Source organism: Periplaneta americana, chromosome 13, assembly GCF_040183065.1.
Source record: "Periplaneta americana isolate PAMFEO1 chromosome 13, P.americana_PAMFEO1_priV1, whole genome shotgun sequence".
NCBI classification, from domain to species: Eukaryota; Metazoa; Arthropoda; class Insecta; order Blattodea; family Blattidae; genus Periplaneta; species Periplaneta americana.
This window is the reverse complement of record NC_091129.1, coordinates 92,745,108-92,758,273: the sequence shown is the minus strand read 5'-3', so window position 1 is coordinate 92,758,273 and position 13,166 is coordinate 92,745,108. Positions and strand designations below refer to the sequence as shown.

The 13,166-nt window shown below is 36.7% G+C and overlaps 1 protein-coding gene across 3 annotated transcripts in view; it reads right to left on the bottom strand.

Moving 5' to 3' along the window:
- Positions 1 to 13,166, bottom strand: part of LOC138712113 (potassium voltage-gated channel protein Shaw-like) — a 932,154-nt gene that overhangs the window by 756,362 nt on the left and 162,626 nt on the right. The window lies entirely within an intron of this gene.

Below are 13,166 nucleotides of genomic sequence, written 5' to 3'. Positions count from 1 at the left end.
ACGCTAACACTATATCATAATAAACACAACACGCGAGAGTCAGGGCTGTAGCAGGATGACCCACATGTCAGCATCGGATTCACTAATGCAAACCAGGCCACCTGTCGCAATTGGACAATTATTGCTTATGTAGGACGCTCAATGGGCGCAAGTGTGCCTAAGGGTACGTACAAGACGAAGCCTGGCTGGTAGCCTGACTGGTTACTTTGCTGGAAGAAATGCCTAAATATTACGCAATGGAGGTATGCAAGACGAAGACTGTTCGGTCGATTGTTACCTAGCCCGTTAGCCCGATGATAGCTAGTACATTGGATCCCCTTATTTTTATCCAGCTGCCAGCGACCTAAATGACTTTACTGCACACTTCCTAACGTGCTAAAAACCTACTGCTACTCATTTCGACGCGTGTAATGGATTATGAGAGATTAATTTCAAATGTTTACAATGTTTGGAATCAGGCTTATCCAGACCACCAAAGCCGATATCTATTGTGAAATTGTGAGATAAAGTAGAAGTCGAAATGGATACCAATTAAGGTACCATTAATGGCACGGCACTTTGGGGGGCATGGAGGTAAAGCTCGATGCTTTCTTTTTCTTGACCTCGGCACTAGAATGAGGTGCCGTTAAATACATTTCTACACTCTATACCAGATGTCTTTGGAGCAGATATAAACAACGGAACGAAATGTAAGAAAGCGCGGTTCACACGATACTAAATGTCTGTGTATGAATTAAGTGACCGACTACGTTCGGATAACGAAAAGTGAAAATTGAAATAATGTGTCTTTGAACATACCTTCTTGCATCAGTCACTAGTTGTACTGCTGTCGTCTGCATCTCTGAATATCGTCTCGTAACCAGGATATGCACGCGCTAGTGTCCACAACGCTCTCAGCTAAGTAATGACTTGCCAACCAATGGGAGCGCAGCGATAACATGATATGCATCGAGACCCTCGTTATGGTCTGCTCCACAGACATCTGGTATAGAGTGTAATAAAAAATTAATGTCTTAGAATAAGTGACGATTTTAGAAACTTGAGATAATTAATAGTACTGGCCTTTTGGCAATAATTAATAGACTACATACTCGTATTATTTTATCAATGTTCTATTTGGATTAGAATAAATAATATTGGATTTAATGAAGAGGTTTTATTATGGCAGAAGACGCTTTCCAGAAAAATTGAATTATTTACGTGGTTATTTCCGCACTGAAAGTGCCGATATCATATTAATAAGGTACGCTTAGAAAATCCTGGGGAACAATACAGTCCATCCCGAAACTTTTACATATTGTTATTGTTTTTAAGGACAATTTGGAAAACAGAGTAACTACATTGATAGGCAGGCATGTCAGTTTAAGAAATCGATCTAATGCGGATGCAGTGGGACCATTACCTACTATAAGGCGGTCAGCCTTCCAGAAAACCTACCAGCGATATCAAGAGCAAGACAATGAATGAGTAAATTATCATTCAATAAAAATGATGCTATTTGTACAATTCCTATTACAACATCAAGAACTAACTGAAAATTTGGGGAAATGAATTTATATTGTTATTTGAGGATATTATCAAAGTTAGACAACCCCACTGTTTGCGATTTCGAAATATTGTTTCTGATAGAATTTTGTGTGCTGAATGCGATTCTGGAACTGTTTAGGTTCAAAAACCGACAGAACAGAGCGAAAATAGCACTTAATTGTGCGCTTTAGAATCAAAATGTAGACAACTCCACTGTGGCTTGGTTTCAAATTAGGACAATTCCTTCAGTAGCCAATGAGAAGCCCATATTCGTACCACCATTTCCTATCACGCATCGCGAATACAACATGGCTGATTGTTTATATAATCGGTTTGTGGATGAATAAGTACTGTTTTACGTATATTTGCTTTGAAACCGAGTTAGAAGAGATTTAGATTCAAAAGTAGACAATTTTATTTTAAATATGGCTTCGTTTGGTTTCAAAAACAGATAACTCAATGACTTAGTTTCAGAAATGGACAACTCCACTTTTTAAATTCAAATTTCGACCTGAATATTAATTTTAATCACATTTTGAGACTAAACAATATTTCTGTGACCCATGATAATGTTTTAAAAAATATACGTATAACGGTGACATTGGTTTCCAAGGATCTAGTTGTCCGCCTCTCCTGTAAAAAAAAAGTGGAGTTGTCCAACTTTGATACCAAGCTCCTCATTTTTTCATTTTGGAACTAGTGGCTAGCTACTGGAGAAAAATATTCTAAAATTTTACATCTATTGGCAATGAACGCGGCTTTCCGAGCCATAAGACCCCTGTTCATTTAATGTTGTTCTATTACGGACAAGTTCAGCACATGCCTATGGCTAACAACATTCGTAATTGAGCAGCGAAGAATTTCTATATTAAATCGGTCGATGTCTGGAGGTCATTATTTGTTGACCTCTAGCGTTATTTGAGCATGTACTTAAGGTTCACTGGTATTTTACTTACAAGAGGAATCCAATCCATAGAATCTAAGTTTGCATGCTCGATAGGTTATGTTATTTCGTAAACTGCCAGAAATAGTAAAATTAGAAAAAAAAAGTAGTCCTACCCTGGATGTGCTTATATTTCAGACTGGAGAAAAAAATATAATATTAAATAACAAAACAAGGAAAAAGAACGAAACAATTTTTAAGCCTCTTCTTCTCTTTGGATCAGAAACATTAGTAAATTCAGAGTAAAACATGAAGTGCCGAAATGGCTGTCTTAAGAAGAACAAAAGAATATAATAAATGAAGATATCAGAAGAGTATAACAATATCGAGGAAAACAGTAGTAATTGGTTTCAACATTGAATAGAATAACAGACTCAATAGTCGTTCGAACGATCGACTTTGATGCTAGAATTTGCTAAAAGCCTATGCCTTCTCTGTGTAGTCGTGAAAAAGATATCGATAACGATGAGCATAATGATGCAATATTTCATTTCAAAATAGACAAATTATATGAGAGCTAACAGCTAGGAGAAAAATGCAGTGAAATATTACCATAAACAATATTTCACTTCGAGTAATCTGTCCCTTTTACCAAATCTATGATTTTTTAATTTGGTTTATTGTACGACGTTTTATCAACGGCTTGATTATCTAATATCTGAGTGAGATAAAGGTGATAATGTCAGCGAAATGAGTCCAAGATTCAGCATGGAAAGTTACCAAGCGTTTGTCTTAAAGGGTTGAGAGAAAATTCCGGAAAAAACCTCAGCCAGATAACTTCTCCAACCGGGATTTGAACCCGAGCCCGCTCGTTCACGGTCAGACATGCTGTTACTACACAGAGGTGAACTGTAGAAATATCAACTCACCTCCATTAAAGTAGTTGGGCTAATGATTGGCGCTAGGGACACAATACCTCGCCTCTTTGTCAGTTCCTGCAAGAAGTTCCAGCTGAACAACTACTTCATTCGTGATGTTTCCCTTACTGCTACCAGAGGATCACTTGCCATTTTAAAATACCACCTGTACTTTTTTCCTAAAAAGGAAGAACTTTTGTTTGAACGTCTAATCTGTTTGTTTACTATGTTTAGGCCTATTATATGTATGCTATTATCTTTCCACTTCTCTTTTGTTGTCTGCTTTGTTTTCACTCTGTGTGTTTGTTATGCTTTGTCCAATGAGGCAGTCCCGTTATTGGGAAAGCTGAAAGAGTGTCTTTCTAATGTATATACAATTCATATTGAATAGTTCAGATAAATCTCTGTTACTATTCAAATAATTGCTTGTTTAATTTCCGTCAATGATTTTTCATATTGATATCACAAAGTGAAATCTTTGCTAATTACATGTTATACACATTTGTAGTATCAACGTTTTCGCCGTGCTTTTTTGGCATCATAAGATACTTTTGATTTTTTTCAATAACTAACCTCTTGTATACAGGTCTTAAATTTTATGTAATAATCGTGTGTGATTACCAAGCTAAGACCTTAATATATAGTGTTTTAAAAACATAGATATAAAAGTTATAAGATTTTAAAAATAATGATTTATGATACATTGGAATTAAAAAAAATATTTACGAGCTTTCAGTTATGTATTCAAAAACAATTAGTTATTCAATTTGGATATCATGTATATGTTTGTTGCCCGAATCATATCAACGTGTATTATTTACTACGTTTTCATTGAGTATTCAATTCGATCTGAATACGATCCGTACTGAATACGATCCCCGTTTTCATGCAATTTTCGAAAAACGAAAACGATCTGAGTACGGAAGCTGAAGTTTCGAAAATGGTTATGTTGGTTAACATGTCATCGACATATTAGCGTGTTGGTCACTCTGTAGGCATTAGCTATAAACAATGTTGTGTTTTCCAAATGTGACACATGGAAACTTAATATTCTGGCTGTAGTGAATAATGGTAATATTGACTTTTAGGAAACCACTAAATATTGTTTTACAACACTCTTTTTGAACATACATATGTCCCTCGCTGTCGGTAAAACAGCTGACACATTAAACAAATGACGATCGATCACGCGCTTAGCGTATTGAGATCGAATTGAATACGATACTGGTTTTCATGGAACTCAATTCGAACTGAATACGATCCGATCCGACTTTTTAGGTGTATCGACCTTGAGACTCATATCGAATTGAATCCCCGTTTGCATGAAGATTTCAATACTGTAAGTGTATTCAGATCGATCTGAATACTCCATGAAAACGTAGCAATTGTTACATTTGCGTATAAGTGAAAACTCGTTTACAATAAAACACATTATATAAAAAGAATTGTTCGTAAGTATATGGGTTGTATTGTGTGATATACATGAATAAATCTGAACTTTCATATCTACCTGCCATTTCGCTATAGAGAACTATAAAACGAAACAATGAAATCTCGACCAGATCCTTCCAGAATCGTTTGTTTCCATGCTTACTTTTTCTGCTGCTTAATTTGGAGAGCGCTATACAGTCGGAAAATTTCAAGCAGTGGCAGAAGTCTGGAGGCTTGTCTTGATACTATTCGCCCATACACGAGAAGACTTGCCTGTGAATTTAGTTATTTATTTATTAATAGAGAAAAATTTGTTCCGGCACTGGAAATCGAAATCAGGACCCTCAGCTTGGCAAGTAGTGGGCCAGTGACAACACAAAGGAGGAGAATACGACCAGCACTGTAGATCGGGTCTCGATAGGCCTATAGCTCAGATGGAAAGAGCACTCAGCGCGCCAAGCTGAGGGTCGTGGGTTCTATTTTTCAGTCTCGGAACGAATTTTTCTCCATTAATAAGTACCTACGTGATAACTACATAAAGTCATTGATCACAACAATATTCAATAGAATTAGAATATAATTGTATACTATGAATTTAAGTTTCCACAGACTTATCTCCAGGTAAGTCTTTGCGTGTGTGGACTTCTTAACAGAAAATTAGAGGAATGATGACCTGATGGTGACAGAAGACATAATATGTAAGAGATATGCACACTTTTTAACGAACTTTATTTTGACACATATTCTCAATAGTCCGAGCACAATACAGACGTGTCTGTCAGACAGCTTTCATTTATATCACATGCTTGTAGATAATGACTAACCTTCAAGCGTTACAGAAAAGCACCTACTTCTTGGATCATTCGCTGAACTGTCGTTCTCATCAGATTCGATTGTTTTGATATCCGTCTATGGCTTGTCTTAGAAGATTTCAGATGTTTTTCAAACAAACCCATATGTGTGTTGTTTCTTTTGATATTTTTCTCGGCCCACAATTTTTTTTCTTGCGTTGACACAAACCTGAGCCACATCACCTGAATTTACTCATCAAGAGTAGACTAATATTGTACTCTTTAATTGGTAAATCTTAATTAAATTCCTTTTGATAAAGTTTGCATACTGTTATCACACTATTTCTGCTACCCCGATAAACTGCATATGAACGAAAACAATGTTCTAAGAGAAATTTTTTTCTTTCAATACTAAGCACCATTTTGATTATGTGTCTTTCTCAGCGCTCTTCAGCAACAATTGAAGAAACAATTAACAATGTCCATTAATAATTCTTTCTCATTCAGCTACAAATGCAACATAGTTCAAATTGCTCTATACTTTATTTAGAACTATACTGTACAATACAGGTTTCACTATAATGACGGCATGGACATTCAGGAAGAAAGACGAAAGCAGAATAACGGCTTTGAAATGAAATTTATTAGATGTAGCCTACAGCGGGATATACGAAATGGGATCACAAACGCAATGAAGATGTAATGGAAGAATTACAACTAGAACCTGTAATTAATCACGTAAAACATTATCAGAACAACTGGATAAACCATCTGCATGGCATGCATAGAGATAGAATCCCAAAAGCCATGCTCCATTATCGTCCAAACGGGAAGAGATCTCTCTGTCGTCCAAAGAAGCGCTGGATTGAAAATTCAACTGTGAGATCGTAACAGGCCATTTGGCCAAATACTTGAAGGGAAGAAGACTATAATGACATAAATTCTTAAAGGATTTTTAAACAAAACTTGTATAAACGTAAAAGTCACATACGAGTAAAGGCTGGTTCACAATAAACCGGAAACGAGAATCGAAACGAAAACGAAAACGGTAAAATTGTTAAAATGTGTACATTTAAATGTGAGCATTCACAATTAACGAAAAGCTTGCCGGAGCCCGGGACAGTTGGCCAAGTTTCAACTTTGGAGTTCACGTTTCCGATCACAGCCCACTAGATTCATTCTATTGCCATCTAAAAGCTATTTTGTCGTCGTATATTTTGTAGCAAGAAGACCGTGACATAACCTATGCATTACTTTGTTCTGTGCTGGAGCAAGTTTTATTTGATGTGATTCTAATATTGAGTGTTGAGGAAAATCCTCAAGTTTACGATAAGCGGCGTGCCTAGTATAAAGATGAGAAAATGAAGGAGAATACGCGGCTTTCAATAGCTGCATCTTTGAACACCGATCGTAAGTGAAACATATTTTATTACTGTATTGGTTGTATTACACACTACATATTCATGCTTCAATTCAGTAACTACTGTTGTGTTCATTTTTGTTCTATTACAAATGTTTCTTCTTTAATTATTTTACGTTATGGTAGACTTAAAATAGGTTGTGATAATAAAGATGCATGGGCATATTTACAGTACCGTTGAAATTTTGAAGTTGGTTAATCTGTGTTTATGTTGGCTGCCTTGTACTCATGAGAGAACGCCATTGGCCAATTATACACAAATAACATCAGCATGCGTAATATCGACTTTACATATCGTTATTGACATGCATATCGATATGCATAGTCGTCTATGTTCTCGGTTTATTGTGAATCAAAAATTTTCATATTCACGTTCTATGCTTCTCGTTTTCACTCTGGTTTTCGTTCACGGTTTATTGTGAACCAGCCTTAATTCTAAAAGTGGTTTATGTTTTATCACAATATCATTAAATTTTTAGGATTAACAAAATAATAGACATATTTTAGTCCTCTTTCAGAACGTTAATTTAACGCTGCTCTGTTTGACACAAGTTGCTCATTAAGTAGAAGAGAATTGCGAAACTGAAATGTTAAATGAACTGTGTAATGAGATAGCTCTATATTATGATTTTATCTACGTGGAACACTTGATTAAACTTCAGTCGTTAATGCTGAAACTAGTCTAAATATATGCCGCAATCATAAGGCTTGGAAGAAAGTAAAACCTTATCACTGAACAAGGCTTTACACTTATCTTAATACAAAAGTTCGAACAGATTTTATTTTGATTATCTTGCCATTTCATTTCATGAAGCATGACGAGGGAAGATATTTCTTCAACATAATTAGCACGGAAAGCTTTACTAATTTCAGAATATAAACATTATCAGCAAGCGAAGTGTAGGAGAAAGTGGATTGGAATAAGCGCGAAAAGCGTTTCCTAATTAGCTGGCAAATTTTTCACTCGCACAATAATCTATAAAAGGAAATGGCATTTTCTTTATTGTTCCCGCTTTTAAACAACTGGAACTCTCAGAGACGGCAACGTAATAATATAGGCATAATGAAGCAGTAGGAAATTATAATGGCAGGCAAACGAAAATACTGAACTAAAACTAAGCTTACAGCTATTTCTCCTACGAAAAATCTCTCAGAGTCTCACCGGGATCGAAATTCAGGTCCCTTTGTTGACTAGTCGTAGACTTAACGACTGAGGTACTACAGCTCACTATCATATATTTCTGTGTTGAATTTGGAATATTATAGCCCATTCTGATGTAAAAAAAAATATATGCATTCGTAAACGAAGTCCGTGATTTGAGCAATAATTCCGAATACTGATAAGAATAGTCCAAAAATGTAGACTAGACATGAACGATCGAGAAAGCAAGATTAATAACGCCCGCAAATCCGAAAACCCGCACGATAATGTTGTATAGGTCGCGTTGTTGACGTAAAGACTGCTTGTGAATGTTTCGAGACGCCGAGATTGATCACTCCCGAAGTCCCGAACGTCAAGCAGCCTTGAATCGTTGTTTATACCTGACTGAACTTTTATCTACTTTGGCAACTGTAATATATGTATAAACAATCAAGTAGCCTATTTGAAACATCATTTCTACCTTTCAGTGTATAATAATTCGTCTCCCAATCTTTATTTAATTACTAGACCCTAATTAAAAGGCTAGAAATTTTCTTTTCATATGTTTGAGATCAAGTGTGCAATCTCAGGTATAAAGATATTAACGTTATGTTATATATGAAGAGTCCACTGCAAGAATGATTAATGCCACATTCTTGTCGAAAATTAACCAAGACTGTCAATGCATAGCTTAAGATATGTAGAATGTATATAGAGAGTTGTATGACATTAACACTGATAGTCATTGTCCAGTAATTATCGGAAAATCACAGTTAAGCTTTGAGCGCTAAGCATTTCAAACTTTCAATTGCTTCTCTTGAAAAATGTATTCCAAATGACATCCATCATTCTTGCAGTGGACTCTTCATATATACAGTATATATATATATTATATATGATATGATATGATATGATATGATATGATATGATATGATATGATATGATATGCGAAAAATAATCACTTTGTGATTTAAGACGGCGCTTATTCCGTCGGATCCCGGCCACTTGGTCAGTCATAACGAGTGCACCTCTGCACATGTGTGGACATTGTGCCACTGTCATACACCTATGACGCATTGCATGAGGGTAGGCCAGTAGACAGAACCCAAGAGGTGGAACTTAAACTGAGAGGATTCGATCCGACATCGGGATGGGAATCCGATGTGCCCTAGTGGCTACAGCGTCAGCACGTAGAGCTGAAAACCTGGGTTCAAATCCCGGTGCCGGAGAAAATTTTTCTCTTTTCCACTCTTCCATCACCATGTTATGTTGTATGTTTCTTAGAAATGCAAATTTATTTCAGATTTTTTATATTTATATAACCATCCATACAAAATATCATATAATAGAATCAGAACACTTTGATAACTAAGATCCCACGATCCCACGAGAAACGTTAAATCAACTTAAACAATTTAAAATTTCTGATGCAACGATTGATGCCATAGGATCTCATGTGTTAAAATCATCCTTAGCTATAACTAGTAATCATTTGTACCGAACAAACTTTTATTGTAAATGATTTCCTATGTTTTCCTATCATTTATCTTAATGTTTTCTTTTTCCTTCAAATTGTCACATAATTGGCTTTAATGATTATTCTTTATGAATTGATTAGCAGACCGATCTATTCGAACCCTTATTTAGGGCGGCTTTTTTATTAAAAAATTAAATTCTGTTTTGCCTTTTTGTCTCATTTAAACATTTATAATGTTATTTATTTCAATGATGTATGTTATTCAAAGTTACGAAATATTTCCATGCCGACCAAATACTATTTCGAAAATGATGAGCGAGACTCGAAGCGCACGAGAATGACGAGACGAGACTCGAAAGAGAAATGCAACGAATACAACGAGCGAGAGCGGCAGTTAGTTTTGTCCATCTCTAGTTTAGACCCTATTCTAGCAGGGAACGTGTAGCATCACGTTTGTTTACTGCTGCGCGATGCATAAGAAACGTACAGTCAACTTACAAAAACACTCATGCAGTAGTATTTCAAGCTCCATGTAACGTTGTCAGTCTCATATTGTTTCTCCGTGCTTAGTAATATGATTAACCATAACTTATCAGTTATTTCTGAAACTATCAACATTTTCCAGTCATCGCAGTTGCCGTTGATTGAATCTCTAAAACAATTGAACAGTATCTCATATTCTTACTCGGTTACCTAACGGACCAATTGTCACAAATCTAAAGCATAAATATTATATTAAAATAGGTAGTTAATCAATAACAATTGTGAGTGTGCCCTAATGTCGGCTATACGTGGTAATAATGTTGACTGGTTCCACAGACGCAAACCTGAAGGAATATAACTTGCATGAAAACGACATTCAGATATTATGCTGCTATTGCGTACTGTGATGTGAAAAATAGGACATTGCTACAGCTTCGCTATTAGAAGAAGCTACTGGGTGAACAGTATAGAGAAGAACAGGTTTCACGGCTCTTAGTCGGCCGGCTATGCGCGTGGAGGTGGGGGACTCATGGCAGCGCAAGGCTTCATTGTAAGTTGAACTCTTGCAAACGTGGCACGTGTTTGTTAGGTGACGCAGTACAGTGCGTAATAAGTGAAAATGCTCAATTCGGGTACCGGTATTCTGTTCTCCAAAAAGTATTCAGTTATGATTCATACATCCGCACAGAAAGTGCGAGTGTCGTAAGGAGATTATTTCAAGAGATTTCCTGATGTTCAAGTTCCAGGTCGAACTACGATTCATAGATTAATACGTGAAACGGGAAGTCTTCTTGATAAGAAACATAATAAACCATGTACAGTACTCACAGAAGAAACTCTAGATCAGGCCTGCACAAGGTTTGCGCTCTCCGAACCGGCTCACAGCTCATGAGCGGAATGCAGATATTAGCTGCGCTCAGTATAGGGTGGACTGGAAGAAGGGGTGATCTCGTACAAAACATACATAAAAGGAAGTACTAGTACAAGTGTTTATGAAATGAATTTCCGTTCAGTGTTTGCAAAACTATCTTGGACTATTATTAATTAATACAGAAATATTTATTTTACAGAAATAATAGAAATTTTATACCTACTTAAATGTGCACCATCATTTTGTTATATTTTTATTTATCAGTACACGAAAACGAGGTTTTATGCTGTTGGCAGCTGAAAGGAACAGTAGCCTACTGATCGTAATGAAACATCAGTTACAGATGTTCGATGCCTGCCTTTATTAAAGTTGATCATAGAAAACAGTTGCTCACAAATATAAATGTTGAGCCCAACATAGCAATCATTTTCACAGCCAGCCTGTGTAGTCGTGGATATTATTGCTAAGGTTTAGTCTTGTAAAACTCAACCAGGCTAGTAGTATTATTCAAACGATCTTTAGCCCTTAGGTCACATTGAAGATAAATAAATCCGAGCTGTAAATCGTTAAATGTTATGTTTTATTTAACGACGCTCGCAACTGCCGAGGTTATATATGCACATTTAAATGCAATCGACGTGGCCCGGAATCGAACCCGCAAACTCGGGCTCAGAAGGCCAGCGCTATACCAACTGCGCCAACCAGGCCCACCTGTAATTTATATGACATTGTTTCAACTGGTGTTGAAGAATTTATTATGATAACTTTAAACTTCTTTCCAATTAAGACAAGATGTTAGTAGGTTATTTTACTACGCTTTAGCCTATAAACAGCTTATGTTATTTAGCGTCTGGATGAGAAGGTGATAATGCCGGTGAAATGAGTCCGGGGTCCAACACTGAAAGTTACTCAGCGTTTGCTCATAATGAGTTGAGAACTCCGGAAAAACCTCAACCAGGTAACTTGACCCGACCGGGAATCGAACCCGGGCTACCTGGTTTCGCGGCTAGACGCGCTAACCGTTACTCCACAGGTGTGGACCTTAAGACAAGATCTTGGAACCTAGAATTAAATTTATTTTGAATTCCAATTAATATTTGCACATAATCGTTTAACATGGCTTCATCACGAGCAGTTTCTATCGTTCGAAGGTAAGCCATATTACCTTCCCGAAACTGACTTATGAAAAGTGTAAGGTTACGACTGAAATCCCGTAATTTATTCAACATATCAACACTGAGCAGGCCTTTCCTCTGAAGAGAGATCTTTAAATTGTTGAAGATTAATATCTTTAGTATCTTTATGTCAGGACTCGTAATGACGCATTATGTTATGTTTCTTTCTACCTTTCAAAATGTTGTGGCAGATAAAACACTGAGTATTTACTCCAGCAGCTATGAAAAAATAAGCATTTTCCCATGAAACTTTGAAATAATTTGCCTGATCACTACTTTTCCGTCTTTTAGATTCCTCCATACCGTACTGTAGCAGTAGGTAAGCAACGTGAAACAGTTACTGAGAATACGCACTGCACCCCACTAGATAGCTGAGTGGTCGTTTCCCTCTCCTCTACTACGTATAGCAAGTCTTGTCATTCTGACGTATCTTCCTCTCCAATTCGGCAAGCGGAAAACACAGCTCTCCCGCTCCGAAAGAGCGCGCGCGCTCGTTGAGCGCTGTTTGTGCAGGTATGCTCTAGATAACATTGGACACGCTCTGAAAAGTTCTCCTAGAAAATCACTTCGACGTCTTTTTCAGCAAATGGAAATTCCTATGGCTCTGTTCGAACGGCTACAAAGTTATAACCCTATAAATTTACTGTAGTGCTAGAACTTAAACCTAGTTAGTGACCCTGCATGAAGGATGTGATTTTGTGAATGGGTTTTGAATGAGGTACATGACGGACAAATGGACCCTAATCTAATTTTCTTTTCGGACGAATCGTGGTTTAAGTTTCCACAGCCTTCGGTTGTTCCAGTCTCCTACTTGTAGTCCCTTCTCGTCCATTACTTGGTGAATATACGAGTATATTTCCCATATTAAGGGGAGGTGGTACACCATGGCAGGTTAAAATATAATGTGTATGTGTCCTGATCCATTTACAAAAATGTCAATCAATACAGAAACCATAAATATATAAGTGTACCAAATTTCATCGCCCTAGGACTGGTAGTTTTAGAGAAAATCCAAAATAAAGATAGCAAATTTAACATTGCGGAGATAGG